This window comes from Podarcis bocagei (genome assembly GCF_964188305.1).
Source record: "Podarcis bocagei genome assembly, chromosome: 4".
In the NCBI taxonomy this organism is placed as follows: Eukaryota; Metazoa; Chordata; class Lepidosauria; order Squamata; family Lacertidae; genus Podarcis; species Podarcis bocagei.
Genome location: NC_138128.1, coordinates 42,867,961 through 42,891,840, shown reverse-complemented (window position 1 = coordinate 42,891,840; position 23,880 = coordinate 42,867,961). Strand labels below are relative to the sequence as shown.

General features: G+C 43.2%; 1 long non-coding RNA gene across 2 annotated transcripts in view; it reads right to left on the bottom strand.

Moving 5' to 3' along the window:
• Positions 1–8,633: 8,633 nt before the first annotated feature.
• Positions 8,634–23,880, bottom strand: part of LOC308585462 — a 208,769-nt gene continuing 193,522 nt past the window's right edge. For both annotated transcript variants that reach the window (XR_014007413.1, XR_014007414.1), the window contains one exon: positions 8,634–8,746. This is a non-coding gene — a long non-coding RNA (uncharacterized lncRNA). The remainder of the gene's footprint in view (positions 8,747–23,880) is intronic.

The window sequence follows — 23,880 nt, the reverse complement described above, 5'->3', positions numbered from 1 at the left end:
ATGACCCTCGTGGTCCTTTCCAGCGCTACAATTCTGTGATTCTATAACTCGCATACACATGTTTCCAAGCAATTTCACATTCAGCATTATTCATCACATCTGGTCAGAATGTTGATCCTGGATCGCAAACTAATTGAAACTGATTAACAGGAGGTTCAAGACAAACACAAGGAAACATTTCTTAATGCAAAGCATAATTATGGGATTCATTAATTGTTGCCATGAGGTGCTGTTATGGTCACTGGCTATAAAAAGGACTCACTAAATTCATGGATGACATATCTGCTAATTGCAAAATTAACCGTAAGAGCAAGAAGAACAGACCTTCTGTGTCCAAAGGCAGTCTAACTTGGAGAACTATAGAGAAATATAGGAAGCTACTTAGATCAAATCATACCATTGGTCCATATAGATCAGTACTGTTGATACTTAATGGCAATTCCTCTACCTGGGATGGGACCTGGGACCTTTGGTATGCAAACAGATGCTCTACCACTGAGCTATGACCTTTGCACAGATGCTGAGGGCAAACAGCAGAGTTTGGCTCTCTCCATTATGCACTATAATAATTTACGGTAAATAATAATAATTTTATTATTTATACCCCGCCCATCGGGCTGGGCTTCCCCAACCACTCTGGGCTGCTCCCAACCAACTACTTGTTGGTTTCCCAGGCTCGTCCATATGACCAAAGGGAGTGATAGAAAGGGTGGTTCTTTGGCCTGACTCAGCAAGGTAATTCCAATGCCAAGTACAATTTCTTCCAAAAAGCTGTAAAGGCCTTCTGTTTTATTGCCGTGTGCTTCTATTGCTGCATGTTTGAATTTGTACAAACGTCAAAATATTGCTCATTGGCTACTAAAATGCATCCATTTGTCATTTTCCTTAATGAATGTTTCAAAAGCTACTTAAGATGTCTTTAAATTCTTTTGTATAGCAGTCCATTAGCTAAGATGTTGCACAGCAGGCAGCAAATGGAACATTTCTGAGGACTGTTGACAGGTATGCATCTTTGAAATGGTTTGCCACACAGCAATATCACCGGGCAGAATGCAATTCAGAAACGGAGAGATGATGTGGAGTGGAGAGTTTTCAGCGACTGACAGCTTTGGAAAAGCTCTGCAGCTGACTGCGTCCCACTGTTCAGGGGACAGCTTCTAACATGTGACAGATCACATAAGATGGAAAGCATGTAGTGAATCAGCAGTGCCCTTGATGAAATCCCACACAGCATAACGCTGTGGTGGGAAACCTCTGGACTACAAGTCCCATTATCCCTCCTTGTTGGCCATGCTGGCTAGGGCTGATGGAAGCTGGAGAAGGCCAGAGGTTTCCCATCCCTGGTGGAGTGCATAGCAGAGGTGGCTAAGTTGTGGCCTTCCAGATGTTGCTTCATTCAGGTCCCATTAGCCCCAGCCAATGGTCAGAGATAATGGGAACTGTAGTCCAACAACATCTGGAGAGCACTTTTTAAAAATAATAATAATAATTTAATTTAATATATTTATATCCCACCTTTCTCCAAAACTGGGACTAAAGGAGGCTTACAACATTTAAAACATTATAAAATGCAAAGTAACAAAACCAAATTAGTTAAAAACAATAGTTAAAATACATCAAAAGACATTTCAAACCAGTAATTAAAATACAGTTTGCTCCAATAGCACCCCAGTGATCAGCATCATCTGTACCTTAGTTTTGTAAGGTGTGTCTGAATTGGACTTAGCCTGCTGGTGGAAGGATAACAAACAGGGAGCCAATCTAACCTCTCTTGGGAAAGAATTTTGCAAGATGGGAGCAGCCACAGAAAAAGTGCTCTCTCATGTCACCGTCAATCATGCTTCTATTGTTGAAGGGACTGAGGGCTGGTGCTCACCTGAGGAGCTTAGCACCTGGGCAGGTTTACATGGGGAGATATATTTCAGGTAGTCTAGGCCCAAGCCAGATACAGTAGTGCTTTATAGGTCATAACCAGCGCTGTGAATTCTGCCTGGAAACGGACTGGTAGCCCGGAAGGTTGTTTTAAAAGGGTCTTGGGCTCCATGATCACTGCAGATGGTGACAGCACTCATGAAATTAAAAGACACCTGCTTCTTGGGAGAAAAGAAATGTCAAACCTAGACAGCATCTTAAGAAGCAGAGACATCACCTTGCCAACAAAGGTCCGTATAGTTAAAGCTATGGTTTTCCCAGTAGTGATGTATGGAAGTGAGAGCTGGACCATAAAGAAGGCTGATCGCCGAAGAATTGATGCTTTTGAATTATGGTGCTGGAGAGTCCCATGGACTGCAAGAAGATCAAACCTCTCCATTCTTAAGGAAATCAGCCCTGAGTGCTCACTGGAAGGACAGATTGTGAAGCTGAGGCTCCAATACTTTGGCCACCTCATGAGAAGAGAAGACTCCCTGGAAAAGATGTTGGGAAAGATGGAGGGCACAAGGAGAAGGGGACGACAGAGGACGAGATGGTTGGATAGTGTTCTTGAAGCTACCAGCATGAGTTTGACTAAACTGTGGGAGGCAGTCGAAGACAGAAGTGCCTGGCATGCTCTGGTCCATGGGGTCACAGAGTCGGAAACGACTAAACGACTAAACAACAACAACAAACATGCTCCCTATAAGTAGCCTCAGTCAGCAGTTTGGCCACAGCATTCTGGGCAAGCTGAAGCTTCCAAAGCTTTTTCAAAGGCAGCACCAAGTTGTGGAAGACTGGTGCCTGTGGAATGACTCAGTCTGAAGGGATTGTAGACCCTGTCCCTTCAGGGTCACAGAAAGCCAGTTTGCAGAGGAGATGATGATGGTGATTACTGCATATAGGCACCAAAGGGAAAGGCATCTTCATCCTCAGCCAGCCAGGCCAAACAGCAACACAGTATTTTGCAAATACAGAATTGTCTTCCCAGGAGGATTGTCTTCCCAGGAGAGAAAAGTAGGATCCAGAATCCAATGCAGACATTACTGGTGTTTGAAGAGCAGGGACTAAAGGAGATTAACTGCTTCAAGAGAAGTAACTGTGAGCTACATAGGAGGGATTCAAGTTTGCTATAGGTCAAACAAAAAATACCCCTGACCTCAAGTGGTGTTTGTGTGTGGACCTCTTTGTGGAGAACATCTGGATAAATGCATTGGAATTCTTATGGGCAGGTAAAGACTATTTCTGATTTGTAGGATCACAGATCAGCTTTGCATGTGGCAAGTTGCACATCTAGGGTTGCAGTTTGCTAAGAGAAGCTCCTGAGAGGACACTGGTATCTTTTAAGAGTTGAATAGAAGGGGGGGGGAGATTCCATCAGTTCCAATGGGGTTCCCCACTGCAGTGGGGAAAGCTGCACCTGGTACAGTTCTGCATTCTGTGAAATTGCAAGAGCTTTCTCCACGTCTGCAGAACATATGTGAATGAAGGGGTTGAAGAGGCATGGAAGGTGCTGCTGAAGGTGACCCTCTGCACTCTTTTACCTGTGCACATGGACCACAGTACTGACATGAGGTCACAGTCCATCCTTTCTATGGAATGATGGAAGTCTAATTTGGGAATAGATTTGGTGATCTTGTCAATAGCCTTTCTGACCTTTAGGAACAGGGAGCTCCAGGGGTTTTCTTCCCTTCTGTAATGTTTCTTTTCAACTCCTCACTGCCTCCAACCCCATCCCAGATCAGACCAGGATTTCCATGGGTTCCTAGAGGTAACAGTCAAAGATGCTCCAGGCTTTCTGATGGCAAGCAGCACCAGGTATTAATCTGAACTCTTCCCTTTGCATTACAAGGACCCACAGTTCTGCCACAAGGGTGATTTCACTATGAGAGTTTTAATTATGTGTTAGTTTGTCTTTGGTTTCAAGGGCACGTTTAACTTACCTCCAGGCTAACACAATGGGATATCTTATTAGTCTATTTACATTCCACTGATATAAAACTGACATGGTGGTAGTAATGTGGATTTGGGAAGCCTTCAGTCACAAATCACATTTCAGTTCCATCAAAAGGGTTATTAAAGGATCCTTGACTTTCAGTCATGGAGTGCAAGCTCATGAATGTGGCGTGATTCTTTCCTGTTTTTGTCTCTCTCATTTGTCGGTGCCTCATAGCATGTCAACAATTACCTTACAAGTCACAGTTTATTGGCCATAGGGAACTCAACTTTACTGAGACAGGTTGTTAGCCTATCTTACTGAGTATTGTCCACATCAGGCTCTGCTGCCTGGGACTGATGGGAGTTGGGGTCCAAAATATCAGGAGGGTGCCAAAGTGGTGAAAGCTCATCTGCATTGACTGGCATCGTTTCTCTAAGGCCATGATGTAAAACCTGCTTCCCTGACCATGCTAGTCCAGGAATTCGATTCAAGTCACTTTTGGTGAGACCTGGCTTCCTTTCTTTTCCTTTATAAACAAGATGGAAAATATTTTTATTCCACCCTCAGTACAGGAGTCTCTATGCAGACGATATCTGAACTAAGAATACATAAATAAACCTACTGATTGTATGGTATGTACCACTGGACAAGCTACTGGTGTTGTATGATGCTCTTGTATGTAAATGAAAAATTATTGGGGGGGGATCTCTCTAGGATTTCTCAACCCTATCTGAGAATGCCACCAACTGAGCTGCTTGTACATGCAAAAACATAGTTTTAATAGCTACATTCAGATGTTCATTCATACCATTGTTAACCATGGTTTCTGAAGTCATGGAGGAACACTGTGGATGTGTGTTCCTCCTCCCCAGGTGCACTAGTTTCAGCTGAAAGATCTTGCCTTTTGTCAAGCCAGAGTTTCCCATGGCATGCCCAGGCACTGTGAACCTACAACCCCAATGAAAGGTGGACCAGATTCAAATCCCCTGGTTTGCATGAGAGGTTGTTTTGTCTCCCACTGGCCAGAAGTTCAGCAGGAGGAATTTAGTGTCAGTGGCAATGAGGCTGGCGCCATGAAAAAGGTAAGCGGAATTATATCCAAACCAGGGAATTCTGGGTTAATGCTGGTTAACAACCCAGGATAATAAGCCATGTTCTGATCAAACAAGATCATTCACGTTGTGTTGTTGTTGTTTAGTCGTTTAGTCGTGTCCGACTCTTCATGACCCCATAGACCAGAGCACGCCAGGCACTTCTGTCTTCCACTGTCTCCCGCAGTTTGGTTAGGCTCATGTTTGTAGCTTCGAGAACACTGTCCAACCATCTCGTCCTCTGTCGTCCCCTTCTCCTTGTGCCCTCTAATTTATGGTTTAGTGCTTACATTCAAGCGGGACGCAACGTGTTTGCCATAGAGCTCCGTTCTCACTTGCTTCTACTTCCTTGCCAGGTGGTAGTTATGCATGAGAGGTTATCAAGTTACTCAAACTGGTTCCTCAATAAGAAAAACAAATACAGATTCACAACACCCAAATGGATAATCTATTTTTGTAACATCAGCTTTGGGAATTTATGCAGCTGATTAAAAATACATCTTTTCCTGAGTCCCAAACTCTTGCCTATAGGTAGATTTGCTATGCAGTGGTATACATTTTAGCTATGACAACCTTTCTATAAAACATAAATGCCTCTGCCCCTACTCATCCATGTCTCTTCCCCAGCTCTCCTGCATAACCCCCATCAACTGTCTAACTCTCCTAACCATCAGTTTAAATCATCATATGACCTTATGTCCTTTATTCTAGTTCTGCTTCAACTCTCCAAGTGCTCTCACTCTGTAGCCAAAACAGAAACCACCCAACCCACACACTCTAGCCCAATTGGGACTCAACATGCTTAATAGCACAGGATGCTGAGATGAAACTGGGTGGGGCAGGGGGATGGACTGGCTGAGAAAGGAAGATGGAAGAGGAGGCATATGGATATAAAAAGGTTAGACAGAACCATCTCATTGTCTGCATAGGGCATTTCCTGGTTCACTATTTTATGCCCCAAGAAACAGAAGTAAGAGCTGCCCATATAAATCAATAGACAAATCCATTTTGCTAATGTAGCTAGCATTGGGCATAAGTATGTCCATCCCAACCCAACACATTAAAAAAAAGAAAACAAGACAGACCAATCAGAGCTAAGAATGCTCAGTGGGTACAGAATGATGATTGACTGTTGGGAGGGGGCAGAAAACTGGGGTATGGGGCAGATGGAATGGAGTAGATGGAATCCTGAAAGCTCTTGTTATTCTTAGCCCACTTCTATATACCAATCACAAACTCAGGTGCTCTTTTTATGACAACGATGCAGCCCAAATGAGGCTGTTGAGAAACAAAAGGGGAATATCAGTGTGTTAAAGTAGGGGTGGGGAAGCTCTGGCCCACAGGCCAACATTGGTCCCAGCTCAGCTGATGAGGCTATTTCCCCTAAGCCATGCCCACCATCAGGTGTGGGTCAGGTAGAGACATGGATCTTAAGGAACAAAATGGTATGTGCCCAATTGCTCCCTGCAATTGAGATGTTCTGTCAGTGGCAATCAGCTGACTGGTAGAATCAGCTGTGTGACAGAGCTCCCAGTCAGGTTTCTGTAAAGGCAAATAAGCTGATTGGGTCTTTTGAGAGCCATTTTAGAAAGCAGCTAATAAGGACACAAATCACCCTCCATGTGGGAGGGGCATTCCACAGTGGAAGGGGCAATGTCTGAAAAGGCTCTGTCTTTTCTCCCCGCCAATTTGATGGAGTTGACCAGTGGGCCCCCTGTGGATAATCTTAAGGGCCAGGCAATCTCATGCAGGTGCAGGCAGTCCTTCAAACTGCCTGGTCCCAAGCCAGTTAGATCTACACTGTAAAGATAAAACCAGCACTTTAAACTGGGTCTGGAAATTCCCTGACAAAGCGTGTTCTCCATAACAGAGAGCACGTGTTGCGGTTGGGAAAAACAGGCCACCCTGTAGTGACTAGGCAAATTTGGAGGAACCCAAGCCTTTAAGTGGTTAAATTGGGTTGCTGGGGAGTTTTGATTGTTGCCAATTCGGAGGAGGGGTCAGAGTCTTTAAATACAGGGGCCAGACGTTGGACGTTCTCTTGGCCGTTTTGCACCGGATCACCCGCCCTCCCTCCCTTTTATAGGGTGGTTTTTTGTTTTGCTCAATTGACCTTGCTATGCCTGTCATGGGGTCGTCCGCCTTGGTGCGGGGGCCTGGTAGGAATTTTGCCATCTGGCTGATTGGCTGGTGCCATTTGGTTTTTGCCTACTGCGTAGCAAATCGTCACAACTTGTAAGGTTGGCGGTTAGGCATTGGTTAAATTGGTGCTTGGAGGGGTAAGTGCCTATCCCTCCAAATGATGCGAAGGGAATTCCGTTAAAGGAATCCAGGGGCTTGCCATTCTTTTCGTCCTTGTCCCCGGAGTCGGACCTGGGCCGTGCAAGCCCCACCGGAACATGAGGGTGAGAAGAGAGGAACTGTTACCCAGCTTCATTTTCTCACCCAATACTTGTTTCCCATTGCTAGCTTCCGCTGGTGTCCGGAAGGGCCAGCTCTGTCCTAGAGGGCAAGGACAGATAGTCGGAACCAATGCCTAAGCAACCACTCACATTTTTTGTATTTTAATAAAGTTGTGGCCAAAATTATGCCAAAAACCTTAAACAAAAAATCACGTGTGAAGTGTGAATTTTTGGTGGGTGGCACTGTGGGACTCAACACGCAACCAGTGCACCTGGTCCAGAATAGGTCTTATATTCAAAGTAACTGAAAATTTCCCATGAGCTTTACACACAGCTACACAACATATTTTTGCTTGACTCTGAACCAGGTGAGAGTCACCGAGTAATGGAAATGTATAGTAGGGAATACTTCATCTTCACCAGCAGTTTTCAATATGAAATGAAAATATATAGGAAGCAGTCTGTGCTCCACTGATCAAATGGATCTGCAAAGCTCTGGTATCCCCCTTAGGCCAACTCTGCAAGACTTCTGAATTGTGCCTGGGAGGAAGGAGCTATCCGTTTCAGTGTTTACACAATTATTTGTTTTATTTGGGCCCCATGAGAGTTTATTTACAGGTATGCAAGCCACCTTTTATTCTTCATCCAGAGAGCACTGTGTTGTAGAGTGCAATGCAGTAGGAATTTTTCATGTCTCCCTGACAGAGGCACCAATACTCCCAGGCAAGAACAGAAGACTCAGAGCCAGCATTATCAGATTTCACACTCAAGCCCAGGAAGTCATGGAAAGTCCAATGACAGTGCTGGGGAAATTCCCACCAATTATAAAACAGACTGAACTGAAGGAGGCCTCAGGGGAACATTTCTTGGAAACAAGAATGAGGTACATGTCCTTATGTGATCTTTCCAGTATTATCGGTTTTGGGAAATGGCAGAATTCAGGGGCCTCAATGTCTGCAGAGGAAAAGCAGGGGACTTCCAGATTCCAGCATCTTCAAACAGCCAATAATAAGAGGAATAGGCAGTTTCAGGAGCTATCACAAGCTTAGCTATCTGAAGGCACACAAGCTGGATCTCTAGTAGAAACAAGACCTGTTGATGTGAGGATAAAGGCTGGAGATATCATACCAGCATGTGCAATATGATAAAGAGTCCTTTCCAATGGAAGCAAGGGTTTGGCCACTCCACCATACCAGCAATTTATTCATCATCAAAAAGATGCAGAGTAAACCACACCAGATCTTTAAGATAGACAAGCAGGAGCTATTTCTGCTCTCTTACATACCTTAGTTTTTGGGCCAGTCTTTGGCATCACTATGGTCCAGGTGGCACAGCCAGTACTGTGAAAGATGGTGAGGAAGTGATGAGTCTGCAATGAGGGATCAGCAGAGATGTTTCAAACCCTAAGAAGGAATAGAACCAATAGCAATTCTTAGAACGGAGTCCACAAAGATGCAGGTTTTGTGTGCACAGGCAAATGTTCTAATAAATAGACTGTGGGACATTTTAAAGAGCAAGAACCCAATTAGAAATGTTAGGTAAGAGGGATCTGCGTACAGATCTCCACCCAGCCACAAAATGTTCTGGGTGATAATGCAGTTAGTCACCAATTCTTATCACAAAACAGCTTGCAGAAGTGGTGTTCACACATTACATCTGAGTACCTGTATAGTTAAGCTGTACATATAATGTTCAGCAAGTGTATAGTCTGTTGAACACAATAGCTAGGCTGAACAAATCTAGAGGCATACACTCTTTACACAAACACTTATACATGGGTAGAGTCAGTTTCTTCAGTATAACTTGTGAAAAAGTATTTCATTGCTGTCAGGCTAAATAGTGTGTGTATGGGGGGGGGGAGGGTGTCTTATATGCTTTTGTTTTCGTTCCACCACAACAGGTGGCAGCCAAAATCTCCACTCCACTGAATGCCATGGATGTTCCAGGACATTCTGGGTAAAAAAGTGGGTGCCACAGAAAGGGTGCCCCCCAATTTATAAGCTCCACCCCATGAACATTTCCACAACTGCAGTCACCCAAAGTGCTGAAATGGTCTCTCCAGTTTGCCATCTGTAAACAGAGCACTTAACTGAGGTGCATTTTTGCTCAGTCCTATATTCTTTGTAAGGTAGTGGTGAGGAGACCTTGAATGTTGTGTAGCTACTTCACCAAATATTAACCCAATATAGGCAGAAACCTCTATCACCTCTTCACTTTGGTCAATATACCTTATGATAATGCTTTAAGTGCTGATAACACCCCCCCCCCAGCCTCTTAAAAACCTTCAATAAAAGCTTGCTCCCCATTCTCCCTGCAATAAAATGCTGGGAGCAAGGTGATTCAAGTTGCAAATAAAGAAATGCAATGAGCAAAACAGTGAACTTTACTGCTTTGGTTGGATGAAATGAGATCTAAAAATAAAGTTGGGCTCCCCATTTAGCTGGCCTACCACCAGTATGATGGTTCAGCTAATGCAGTCGCACTGTACCCAGTGAACAGCTGGTCTCTAGCAAGCATGCGTAATACTTCGCGCCTCTGCCAGGATCCCGTAAGACAGAAAGAAGTGGGGGTGGGAAATCAATAAGTGCAGACCAATTGCAACCTTTAAAATCACTTTGGATGGCCTCAGGGTAGCTTTCCAGAACAATATACTACAGCGTAGATTGGTCAAGTACTTACATGCCTTGAGAAATTGAAATGCATGTGGACTCTGGATTATGGAATGTCAACAATTATGTTTGTACAGCAGTGCAATTGCTTTGCAATTAAGAAAGCAGTAACAAGTAGCAACAGTGGAAAGGTAACACACATGAACCTCCTACAGAGCCTGCAAAGGAACAATCAGAAACCTTGAAGTGCATTCCCAATTATTCCTTGGCAACTGGGGCTTGTATTTGGCACCTCTTAAATTTGGCATCAAATGCAAGCCCCACTGGATTGCTTCCACTTGAGAATTCCCGTGGTGGTTGCAGACCCCACTGACATCGGCTACATTTGGGTGTTCCCAAGACCACCCTGATTGGCACCAAGTGCAAATCCCAGGTTGGGCAGGGATCTTTCTTTGCAGCCTTGCTGTAAAGAAAAGAAGAAAAGAATCTTGAACACACTCAGTGTGCATTGTGGGTTCCTGATTCTTTCCTTTGAAGCTAGGATCCTTGATGTCATCTGGTGATTGTCAAAGTGGCCCATGAGGGAGCGCAGCTCACTGGCTGGATCCTGTTCCACATTCTTGCAATATAATTACTACTACTACTACTACTACTACTACTACTACTACTACTAATAATAATAATAATAATAATAATACCACGCCCATCTGGCTGGGTTTCCCCAGCCACTCTGGGTGGAATATTAAAATGCAAGTCTATTAAACATTAAAAGCTTCCCTAAACAGGGCTGCCTTCAGATGTCTTCTAAAAGCATTAGATGACGTGCTTCCAAAGATCATGTGCTTATTATGGGGTGGACATATTGGCAACAGTGGATATGTCAATCCTCATCAGGATGTATGATCTGTTCCATATGAAAAAAGGAGTGTTTCAAATTGATTTGCAACACTCCTTTTTTCATATGGCAACTTATGCTCAAAACAGGGCTCATTCCTAGAGAAATGCCACGGCTACAGTCTGGAACAAGTGCAGCATGTTTACTAAGGCATATATCCTAGTAACTTCATTGGGATTTAATCTATAATCCACGTGCATAAGGTTTCAGCCTTGCCCATGCAATGTCCTCCATCTCAGTAGGACTCAAATGCAAATAATTATACGCTAAACTGCCACCCGTATGTTTGAAATAATGATGGTGACGCAGAATAAAAGCTCTTGCTTAGCCATCCCTTAACAACCATGTCTCATTGCATAAAAGTTGACACTTATCTTCTTGTTGCCAGCTTTTACTGATAGCTTTGCAGCAAACTATTTTTCCTTGTTTTTCCTTCTCTTCTTCCGGTTCAACCTTGTTGAATGGTCAGCCATTTCAAGAAATACAATTCCATTGACTCCAAGCAGCACATTGCCAGTCGGATTAAATGTTCCCAGCCACAATATTACCATTTTTCTTCATTCCAGAAAAAACTGCAGTCGTTAGGATACCAACTTCCATGTAAACATATTCAATATTGGGCTGCAAGTTCTATTAAAGCCAATAGTGTCCATTGCTCCCACCTTTGTAAAAATAGATATTTAAAGCACATCCCAGTACTATGCATGTTATTTAGAAGTCAGACCTTCTTCCCAGAGGAAAGTGTGAATAAGATTGCAGCCTTAGTTCAGTATTTTCAGGCTAGAATATTATTACCAAGCAGCAACATTTGGTAAGTGTGTTAGGAAAAGGTCTGTTATCAACAAGCAAAGGTTTGCAACGGGTTTCATTGTGCTCAGTAGGCCTTACTCCCAGAGTCAAGCAGGCATAGGATTTCAGGCTAGGTTTGGTATTTTCAGGCTGGAATATTATTCATAAGCAGTGGTGTTTGGTAAGCATGTTAGGAAAAGTCCAGTCCTCTCTATGGGTCCTTTTCTAATACAAAGCAAACAGCTCACTCCAGATTACAGACGGGCAAGAAATGCAATTTCATTTGAGTTTTAATGAGTAACCACCCAATTCCTACTTCTTGAACCAATGCACAAGCTCAAACACACCTATCCTTCAAAAGTCACAGTGCTTTGAAATGTCTGATGCAATTCTCCAACCAGTGCATACAAACATGCAATTACAAAAGCTGTGTACCACCCCCACTCTCTGCAAGACTCCTGCGGGTTCCAGGCACTTACCTGGGGTCTGTGTTCCTTTGGAGAACTGAGACAGAGTGGAGGTTGTTGTAGCTTTAAGAAATATGGTTTATTCACCTATTTACACCTTCAGTCTACATGGAAGGAGTCCAGATCTGGCAGAATGGTCATTTCAAGAGGGCCTTGCCCCCGACAGCAGTACAGCCCTTGAGTCCAAGGCACCTTAGCCAGCCTGCCCAAGATGGATCCCAGATTTTCCAACCAACTAAAAACTCTGTTTTCCTGTCACCTCACACCCAGTTAACCTGGCAACCTTCCAAACCTTCCAGGTAGAGCTGGAAGAGACTCCTTCATGAAACCGCAGAGAGCCACTCCAAATCACTGTGGACAGTACTAAGCTAGAGGCACCAATGGTCAGACTCATTATAAGACAGCTTCCTGTGTCCTTTCCTAAAGATGGCATCCTCTGACATATGTTGATGGACAGCCGGATCTGATGGCTCCGTTAGCTGCAGCAGAACCTGAGCATATAAATTTCAGGTCAGCATTTAATTTAGCTCCGAGAAGCGTGAGTAATGGTGCTGACAAATACTGCCAGAGGGGCTGGGGGCAACTTCCAAGGGCCCTTGCACTGAGGATGGGATCTTTGAAGCTTGATTTCATGCACTCTGTTAGTTTCACCCAAGCATGTTATATAGAAGGATATGCAAATTACCATGAACACGACTATATCAGAGTGTGCAAATGAGCATGGAGGAGTGGAGATGTTGATGACGGCACCCTTCAGTCTTTCATCTTCCAAACTCATTTACATTCAAAATTAGAGCAGCGGGTTTTTGATGGATTTGGTTATTTTGCACATTAATTTTTATATGTTCTTATTAGAATGTTCAGCTGGAGTCATCCGAAAGTCCTTATTTAAATCACCAAATTATGTCCTCAAATCAGTCAATTGCAGCAGCAACAAGAGACAAATCTGGAATGCTGGTCAGGTAAACCGCCAGCCTTAAGGCAGCGTCCAGAATAGCAAACTATTGAATATTTCACAGATGAGAATAGGGATAAGCTTGTAACATCCTTCTTCTCATACCAAATATAACTTTGTGAGCCTGATTGCCTCCACTGTGGCATAGCATCAATGGCTTTTCACCACCTGGTTATATGCTCTGCTTATTTACTCTGCAAAAGTCTGCCCTCCACAGAAGGCTGGCTATTTCTTTGGGTTCAATAAATGCTAGAAAAACATCATTGTCCTATACACAATACCTTACCAATAGTGCATGTTAGAACACTTATGGTTTTATGTGACTAAATGTGAAGTCTCAGCATTAGCCAACATCTCAACTCTAACCACCATTCTTGCCATTCCTGTCAGCACCCCAGGCCTTTGCAGGTGGGGGGGGGGAGTGTCATAATTGATGCAAAATGTCTATTTGCCTTAATCCCGTGGGTTTCTCCCAATCCCCATTCATTTCCTCAGAATTTTGTTTAATGAATGCCCAGCTAAATCCTGAAGAACACTCTCAGGAGGAATGTGGGGAAACAGCTTGAAAAGGCTGGCCTATATATGTTTTTTTAAAGAAACAAAAAACAAATACCTTGCAATTTCCATAAGGTTGTGGGAGATCTGTGCTCTTGGGAAACCATGTTTGCTAAACTCTCCAACATATTGCAGACTTGTCCCTTCAACCTCAATTAATTCTTAAGTTTGCTTTGCCTTCTCCCTGCAATGATGTTCCTTATAAGAAAAATCTATCAGTTGCTCTAATGAGAGTTGACTTCCAGAAGTTAAGAAATATTTACAGGAGGCAGACTGCCCTGTTAGCTCTGTTACACACTCCTAGAGTTTAAAACAGCCTTTGCCAACTAGATGCCCTCCAGATGTTTTGGACTACAACCAGTGCTTTTTTTTCTAGAAAAATGGGAGTTATGGTCTAAAGTATCTGGAGGGCAGCAGGTAACAAAGGCTGATCTAAAGCATCTTTTCCTTGGAGTCTTCTTCGGGGTCCTACCACTAGCTGACTGTTGTATACTTCCTCAGAAGTATGCACCACACCAGTATACTGGGCTGGATGATTCACTGGAAGGGCTCTGCTTTGTTCTTTGTCTTAAAGTGAGAACAGGTTCCCCCCTGCAATTAGTTAAGGGAAAAAAGATGGATAGCTAATATTTAAGTGCATATACAGTTTGGCTCTAAGAAAGCAATTGTGGATTCTGTCTGGCCCCCCTCATTACCATCATCTCCAACATTACTCCAATGAAAATAGGGACACCCTATGCCATACTCTCCAACATTCCTCCAGTGAAAAGCGGGACATTCCAGGATCAAATCAGAAACCAGGACAGCTTCTGTAATTCTGGGACTGTCCCTGGAAAATCAGGACACTTGGAGGATGCGAATCACTCCCTGACTTTTGCATTCCCTAAGCACTAGATCCCATTCCCTGTGGAAACTGATCATGAGAAGAAACCAACATCAGCACAATCTGCTGGGAGGTTTTCCTGCGCAAGGTCCAGGGAAATGGATGGGGGCAGCAGAAGTGCACAGCGATTCTCTTGCATTCATTTGGTTTTTACAGGAGAACTCCCCACTGGATTGTACTGCAAGCTTTCAAGGAAGTCAGCTTTCTGGGCATGGTAAGCGCGCGCGCGCGCACACACACACACACACACACACAGCTCCTTCCAACAGCTTAGCTCCATGGGGATCATGCTGCAAAAATCAAGGCTTATATGGTGATGAAAACTGAACTGAATTGCCTGTTACACATCCATTTCTTGCGATGCTTTTGACTCTTCTTTTTAGAATCCCATGATGGTTCTAGTTTCTGAGAATTAGGCAGGGAGAGAAGGATAGATCAATTCACCCTAATTCACATAAGCCCAGCTGTCTGGCATCTCAATGCTTTTTTCTTTTCTAACTTGTGAAAGCTACTTTTCTCCAGACCTGCTATTTCACCCCCTGTAGTTTTGGGGAAATTGTGCAAAAATCAAGACATAAATTAAGTTAGCACAATAGGATTCCCAGCATAGTAATTCAGCTTCTCAGGTCTCGTCTTTGACTGACCTGAGGAATTCATAGGGATTAGCTGATCAACGGCTTGGATGCTGCTGCAAGGGTATCCCAGTGTTAGTTCCACGTTATTCTCTTTAGGTGTCATTAGCAGGAATGAGGGACAAGAAGAGAAAAGCGGAAGAGGAACAAAGCACTTAACTACCATCAAGACTAGAGCATATTAAAGAGTGAAACAGATGCTTTATTCCATTAATTTTTCACCATCTGTTGGCATCTTTTGGCAGGTCAGAGGCAGGAAATATAAGATCATCAAACAGCATGAACAATGTCACTTTGATTCTGAAGATCAAATTTTAACAAGGACAACATAACTATCTACGTTATAAACTCTGTTTTATACCACTCTAATTGCCTTGCTTTCTCTTCAAGAATCCTAGACAGGGATGGATGAATCTGTTAATTTCACTTTCTCCATTTTTCATTTTTCCAATATTAAGTTCAGTTTTCCACATTCTTGCATATACTTTGTGATTTACTTGTTTTACAAAAAGTCCTCATGAACATTTTGGAGGGCATTTCTCCTAATGCACAGAATTCTGGTTGCAATATTGCCTACAAATAAGCCCATTTTTACAAGCAATACCCCATGGAACCCAGGATTAAGAGCAATCAGGTCAGCTCTAATTAAACTTTACTTTAGTGTTACTTACGCCTGTGTTACTGGACCTATGTTATTTATGCCTGCTCTTCACCTAAGGTTTTGTGCTGGGAATATCCTTTCAGGTGGCATTAAAGAGAAGCAGAGGAAAGCCTCTGCAGATCAATTCCCTGGCCTTGTTTGGCTCTGTCAGTCTTAGAGCAGTCCTACAAGGGTGGTGTATATACTTCCCTTTTGTTTCCTGTATTCTGACCTTTATTTCAAAATAAAATTCCATTTTAAAAAGCACACCCCTGTTTTGTACATGGCAGAGCAGCTCCCTTGCGAAAATCAGTCCTTGATGCAAGCTGTCGGAGTTGAAAGTGGCTGTGAAATTAGTTAAGTCGTTAGTGCATATACACCCTGAGACTCTCTCTCAGAAAGGATACAGTACAGCTGGAAACAAACTGAATGCACACTGAAAATCTGGCAAAAATGTCATAATTCAAAATTGTAATAGCCAACATTTTAAACTGTTGCTGCTGCTGTTGCAACCTGACCTGCATTCATGAGCTAGTGACGGTTTTTAGGATACTCCACCACAGCCCCTGAGAGTACGAAATGTATGGGAACCAAAAATGAGTGTGGGAACTGGGCAAACTGGTGACTCAGCAGATGTTGGAAGACCAATGAGTGAAGGTCCACCGGATGGATGATTCACTAAATAATATATCTCATGCTGTCACTCAGATGAGTCAGAATCAGGTCTTGCACTGATACTGGACTCTGAGTTGGGCTGAATTCACGCTAAGCTAAGTTGGAGAGAGGCAGTGAGAAGGCATCTGACACTGGGAATTTGAGAGCTAACAGTTAAGATCATAAAAATCAGCATACGGGATAACCTTTAAGCAGAGGAGGATTTAGGGCAGCGTGACCAATTTTGCCGTACTGGGAACTGAGCCTAAGGGGTGCTGTGGATCACCGCAACTATGACACAGTGAATTGAGCAGAGCAGAAGTGGGAGGGCATGCCAAATTTTGGTCTCATACAGGGTGCAGCTGAAATTTGAAGACCAAAGTCTGCCCCTGCTTTAAAGAATTCAATCCTAAACCTCCAGGGTGGGGACTCTCACGCAGGGGGGAAATGCGTCCCTCCAGGCCTCTCTAACTGACCTTTACTACTCTCTCCAGGCCACATCCTCTCTCCCTCCTCAGTCATACTCTTCCCCACCCCCAGGCCACAGCTTCAGATCCTCCTGAAGTGTTGTTGTCCTTGACCTCTGTGAACGCCTCTTGCTTGCCTGGATGGAGCATGGAGAAGGGAGTGTGTGCATCTGCAGATATTAGGCTACTGTACGTGTGTGGCACTGTGGTGTAAACCACTGAGCCTCTTGTGCTTGCCGATCAGAAGTTTGGTGGTTCAAATCCCCACAACAGGGTGAGCTCCCATTACTCTGTTCTAGCTCCTGCCAACCTAGCAGTTCGAAAGCACACCAGTGCATGTAGATAAATAGGTTCTGCTGTGGTGGGAAGAAAGGTAAACAACGTTTCCATGCACTCTGGTTTCTGTCACAGTGCTCCGTTGCACCAGAAGTGGTTTAGTCATGCTGGCCACATGACCCGGAAAGCTGTCTGTGGACAAACGTCAGCTCTCTTGGCCTGAAAGCGAGATGAATGCCACAAACCCATAGTCGCCTTTGACTGGACTTAACCATCCAGGGGTCCTTTACTCTTTTCTTTTTACCTTTACTGTACAAAGATAAAATATACATTCATTGCTCTACCCTTTTGCCTCTGGCCACGCCCATCACTGGCAACGTGGCCCTCAGAATAGAATAGAATAGAATAGAATAGAATAGAATAGAATAGAATAGAATAGAATAGAATAGAATTTATTATTTATACCCCGTCCATCTGGCTGGCTGGGTTTCCCCAGCCACTCTGGGTGGCTTGCAAAAAAGTATTAAAATACAGTAGTCTGTTAAACATTAAAAGCTTCCCTAAAGAGGGCTGCCTTCAGATGTCTTCTAAAAATCTGGTAGTTGTTCTCTTTGACATCTGGTAGGAGGGCGTTCCACAGGAGGGTGCCACTACCGAGAAGGCCTTCTGCCTGGTTCCCTGTAACTTGGCTTCTCGCAGGGAGGGAACCGCCAGAAGGCCCTCGGCGCTGGACCTCAGTGTCCGGGCAGAATGATGGGAGTGGAGACGTTCCTTCAGGTAGACTGGACTGAGGCCGTTTAGGTATACTTCAGGTACACTGGATCGAGCTTGCGCAGAACGCAATGCGCTCTTCAGGGTGAAAAGGATTCCCCACTCCTTTTGTGGGTTGAGTCCCACACTGAATTAAATAGGCCTTACTCCTGAGTCAAGTAAGTTGCTGTGTGTTATCAGCAAACTTGTAGCTCTTGTTTGACCCCCAATAATCGTGTCTCGCATATTGGTATTCCTAGGCCCCTAGGCAATCAGGGCAGGGTGAAGGCAGACTTGGCTTGGTTCCTCAGTCTCAGCGCTAGGATTGACCTGAAAAACGGTCCTGTTATTTGCGAAATATAGCCTAGGAAAGCAATCACTACTTGATTGCTGGTTACTTGCTGAGTTGCTAAATGGAAAATTTCTTGTGTGAATGATCCCTTAATGTAATGCCACCTACACCAGGGATAGTTTTAGTTTCTTTCTGCTTCACTTGAAAGCACAACTCCTTCTGTGAATAAAGTGGGTGAATGTGACTGGTAATGAGTAAAGGCTAAATGGTCTAAAGCGTCTCTTGACAGTGAGCCAGCTTGTTCAAAATAAAAGGAATGGTACATTTAAGAGCTTAACGTTTTTATATACTTTTTTCTTTTTTTTAAAAAAAGTCATTTCTATCTGTAATTCAAAACTTGATGAATTAAAGATAATTCAGATAATTGCCCAATTTCCATTTTAATGGAAAGCTCGTATTCCCATTTATGTTATTGTATTCCCATACACCCCATCTTCCTATCAATATGGAAATTTGGCAATTATCTGAATTCTTTTTAATTCATCAAAGCTCTGAATTATGGATAGAAATGGCATTTTATGAACAGAATTCCATGAACTTAAACACGCTTGCTCCCTTTATTTGGAAAAATTCTGGCTTACATGTTAACAGAGGGGCCTGCCAGTGTCAGCAGATAATGAGGCCACTAGGAGAAGACCCCAAAGTATTTAGGCTCCCCAAAAAGGTGCGCCACCAGGCCCATTTCCCAAAGTCAAAGGCAGGATAGACAGCTGCAATTTTCGGACCATGGGGATCATCACAGTCCATGAATTGCAACCCAGAAACCTCTACAGCACAGCAGCACACCTCCTAGATTGCCATTTGCTCCATTTGTGTCCCTAGAATGACACACATACACCACTGGGGTTGCTTGCATACTCTTGACTCAAGCTCCATGTCTTTACATTTAAAAAACCTAGCTTTTGGGGGAATCAGGGCTGCGGTGCTAGAGAGAAAGGAGGTTTATTCTCTCTCCCCCCTGCCCCCCAAAAGCTGGTGTATTTGCACTGCACCACCCTTCCTGTCATCTTGCCCTCCTTTTTCCATGAAACAGCAGCAGCACCTGCCAAGGTAAGCAAGCGCCTCTGATACTTTTCCACCTCCACAGTCCTGGCAGCACACAATCCAGAGAAAAGAAAAATGAAGAAGAAATGATGAAACTGAGAATAGTCACATCACCATTGCAAAAGGAATAGAGAGGAACCAAACCCTTCAAAAACTAAGCGTCTTTATCATCTGAGTTTGGCTAAACAAAGATGTTGAATGAAAAGGGATGTAACAAGATTTCATTGGTAAAGTGAAAAATGGTGGAATTAGGGGGCTATTACATGGCTGGTGTTACTAGAAACCTCACTCTTTACCTCACATCCAGTGCACTGATTAGATCACCCCATGCCTTAGTAGCTGGCAGGAAAACAGAGATAGTTAAAACTCATTTACAAATGCGAAAAGTTTAGCAAAGAAGGTCAAAAACCTGCCCACCTTTTCAGAGACAAGAAAAGAAAATTTCACTACAGCCTTAATGAAAATTACCACTGTGTTTATTTAGAGGGGAAGGTGTCCATGGGGGCAGGAAGTCAATCCATAGCTCAGTATTACTACGAAGCTTGTTTTCAGGACTGGGCTAAAATCATTTTCCTTCGGGGGGAAAGTATGTATTTGATAAGGAGCTCTGATCAGTGGTGTTGTGGTAAATTTTGGAGTGCAGGAGCCACACCCACAAAGAAAGCAAAAAATAAAAAATGCAGGCAGCTGTGTTGATACATAATATTTTGTTCTTCTGCCTTCCTCTCTGACAGTTGATTGCTATGGCAACATACTGAGCTTCTCTTAGATCCATCAATTCCATCTATATTATATTGCACTTCTGGCAGTAAAATCTATTCTCTTGATTGGATGAGGTGATGAGATGGCATGGAATGTGTCACAGGCATTTTGAGTGCTCAGGAAACAAATCTGTTAACTTCTGGGAGGGAAAGGACCACTGTCAGTTTGGCTGGGATTAAAAACCCACACACTCTAAGAGACAGATGTAGCTTTGGGAGTTATACTATGAACTGGGAAAACACCCAGGAAGATAAAGGGGAAAGGGTAGGTAAAGAAAGTGAGGGGGGAATGCACAGGAAACTGGCAAGAAGTGGGTACAGTGGTACCTCGGGTTCAAGACGCTTTAGGTTCCAGATGCTTCAGGTTCCAGACTCCGCTAACCCAGAAATAGTACCTCAGGTTAAGAACTTTGCTTCAGGATGAGAACAGAAATCATGCTCCGGCGGTCCGGCAGCAGCGGGAGGCCCCATTAGCTAAAGTGGTACCTCAGCTTAAGAACAGTTTCAGGTTAAGAACGGACCTCCGGAATGAATTAAGTTCTTAACCTGAGGTACCACTGTAGTAAGTAACAGGGGAGTTTAATTTCACATTGCTTTATAAAAGCCAATATGCTTTAGGAAAATGAAAGCTAGTGAAATGTTCTTCCTTTGCCTAGTGATCCTGTTGGAGAGCTGGAATGAAAAATATAATAAGCATCATAGGAACTTCACACTTTAGGTCAGACCAACTCAGCTTCTGATGTCCAAAGCCAAATGCAGGCCACCAGCAGCCATGTATGGTGGAGCACCAGGGTCACAAAATACATGCCTTTCTATAGGCTGCCTGGTGGGTCACACATTGTGCTTTCCTCCTGCAAAAAAATAACAAGAGCACCAACAACATCCATGCTATACCTTGCAATATGTGAGGTGGGTACATGCCTCTTCTGAGACTATCTGTGCATGCTTAAAGAAATGAGCGTTTGGACAAATTGTGACTCTCTGCCTCCTATGGGAGCAACTGTCATAGTTTAAATTGCTTTCTTTAATCTGCCCTGAATCTTTGAACACTCAGCTTCATTGAATGTCCACAAGTTCTAATGTTAGGAGAGAGGGAGGAAAACCTCTCTATCCACTTTCTCCTTAATTTTTCCATGCATAATTTTATAAACTTTATAAATTAAATATTTCAACAATAGAAAGTTTGGGGAAGTTTTTACAATTGGAAGTAAATGTATATGCTCAATACTGAATGTTTGTTATAATTACAAATTACATTGGACTTTCGGAGTCTGTAACTACGTATTATGGGAATACATAAATATTTATATCCAGATTGTTAGAACAATATATAGTACAACCAGAAGACAACAAAAGAAAAAGCAACAGAGTTTCAAAAATGAAATACCATTGTAGTTGAATAATTTATATGTTTTTGAATATGGATACAGTGAAATAGCTACGTCTACATTTTTAAGGAGGCATACAGGATTTAAACAGGGACTTTTTAAACATACAGTTCAATGCAAAAAAAATAAAAACAACCCACCTTCCATTAAAATCAGAGTGGAATATATACAGTTGAGAAAATTCAAATGCACCAATGCAAGGACATGAAACTTCCCCTTCTGTGTTCCAACTTCTGGCGTTCAGAAACCCAATAAAATTTCTGATAATGGCACCCAGTCTGGCACTAATGCTGTTGGATGAGGATAGGAGGCAGAGCACTAAGATATTCCTGCATGTGGGATCCATGCCAACTAAATATTACAGTTATTTTGCCATAGCCTTGCACCAGGGCAACTCCACTAGTGCAAGAGTAAATCAAACAAAAAGGTGGTGTCAGTGGTGTCCCCTCCAACATTTATCTGATGAAAAAAGAGACATCCTAAGGAAAAGCAGGACATTCCAGGATCAAATCAGAAACTAGGATGGCTTCTGTAGATCTGGGACTGTCCTTAGAAAATAGGGATACTTCCTTTCAGTCTGTGAGAGGCGTTAGACTAAGACTGAGTACACACGATACCTTTAAAGCACTTTTGAATCACATTCTTTTGCACAAAGAATTCTGGGCACTGTCGTTTGTTAAGGTTTGGTGGGAATTGTAACTTTCTTTGGTGTAAGCTACAGTGCTCAGAATTCTGCGAGGGAAAGAAGGTCCTTTGACTGTGATTTAAAGCTATAGCGTGTGAACAGGCTTTCTCTGAATCCTGTGTATTTTTGTAAACACTGGTTTGTTTTTTTGAGAATTGCATTGCAAATTCGGATAAGTGCACCTTTCAAAAGAATGGCTGTGTTTTGGTTCTCATATAGTTTTTGAAAGTGTGGGTTTCATAGATCTGCCTATAAATGCAAACTGAATTGACTTTCTCTTCAAATCCCTACCCAGTAGGGAACATGCATGTGTGAACCAGTTGTCTGGCATAACTTTTTCAAATGGGCTTCATATGAGGGGGAGGCCTTACGAAGAACTCTTTGCCCTGGCACCGTGCTAAAGAGTTGCACTCTGTTATTGCTCTCTCCTACTTGGTATGCTCAGCACCCCTGTTCCCCAGTTAAAGTCTGTGCTCGTCCAAAGAGGACATGGCCTCAGCTCAGCAGCAAGTGTTCTAAAATGGAAACACACAATGAGGCTTAAAGGTCAAGCAGGACGAATTAAGGGATGATGGCATGAATAATTTGTTGCAGTAATTTAGCATCATTGGGGTGTTGTTATTGCCACCAACTCTTTCCCTTTTTGTATTCATAATTGAACGATCTCGCAAGGGTTATCTGATGGAGGAAGTGAGAAAGATTATCTCTCTGTTGTGTTTTCTTGTTGCTAACAAAACTTTCTTTTGTCATTCGCACGATCGGTACTCAAATATATTTGTTATCTTTGAAAGATTAGAGCATCTACGAATGAGAGAATGCCAGACCCTTCAAGTATCCCTAATTTCCAGGGACAGTCCCAGATTTACAGAAGCCATCCCTGTTTCTGATTTGATCCCAGAATGTCCCGCTTCTCCTTAAGACGTCCCTATTTTCATCAGAGAAATGTTGAAGGGTATGGAGTTATGTGACACACACCCCCCGAGCCAAGGAGATAAGAGCTTTAGAAAACATCTGAAGGCAGCCCTGTATAGGGAAATTGTTTAATGTTTTACAGTATTATGTTTTTATATACGGTATGTTGGAATCCGAAGAAGAAGAAGAAGAATTTGCCTATTTTCACTGGAGAAATGTTGGAGGGCATGGAATGCTATGCTATATGCAGACTCTTCCCAAAAGATCAAAACTGGACCCACAATCCTCAAATCGCTTTTTGCTATGTAATTCTGCTGAAATCCATGACGTCTGCTTTGCATTGACATAAGGACAGACAAGAGCAATGAACTTCTAGCATAGATTCCACCCTGCTGGCGCCATCCAGGTGTGTTGGGACTAGCTGGGTCTTATGGGAGTTGTTGTCCAAAACATCTGAAGGGCACCAGGCTGGTGAAAGCTTCTCTAGCATCCTAAGAAGAGGGTGGGATCTGCTTTGTTTAGAGCCTACAACTGCCACAAACTCAATAAGCCAGCTGCCTTTTCTGCTTTTTAAAATGCAGTTTTGTGCTTCAGCCTGCAGACTGGGCTTGCTTCATGCTGGGCAACAAGTTACTCAATTTTACTGAGAGTGGAGGAGAGGCAGCAGGAGAAGACTGTGTGAATACGTTGTGGCAAAGAGCACAGCACAGCACACCTGGATGGTAAATGGCTTAGGTGGTTAAGGCGGGGAAGCGGGGAGAAGAGTTATTTTTAGAACCAGGCGATGACGGGGATTGGGCCACAGTGCAGCTCTGCTAATGAA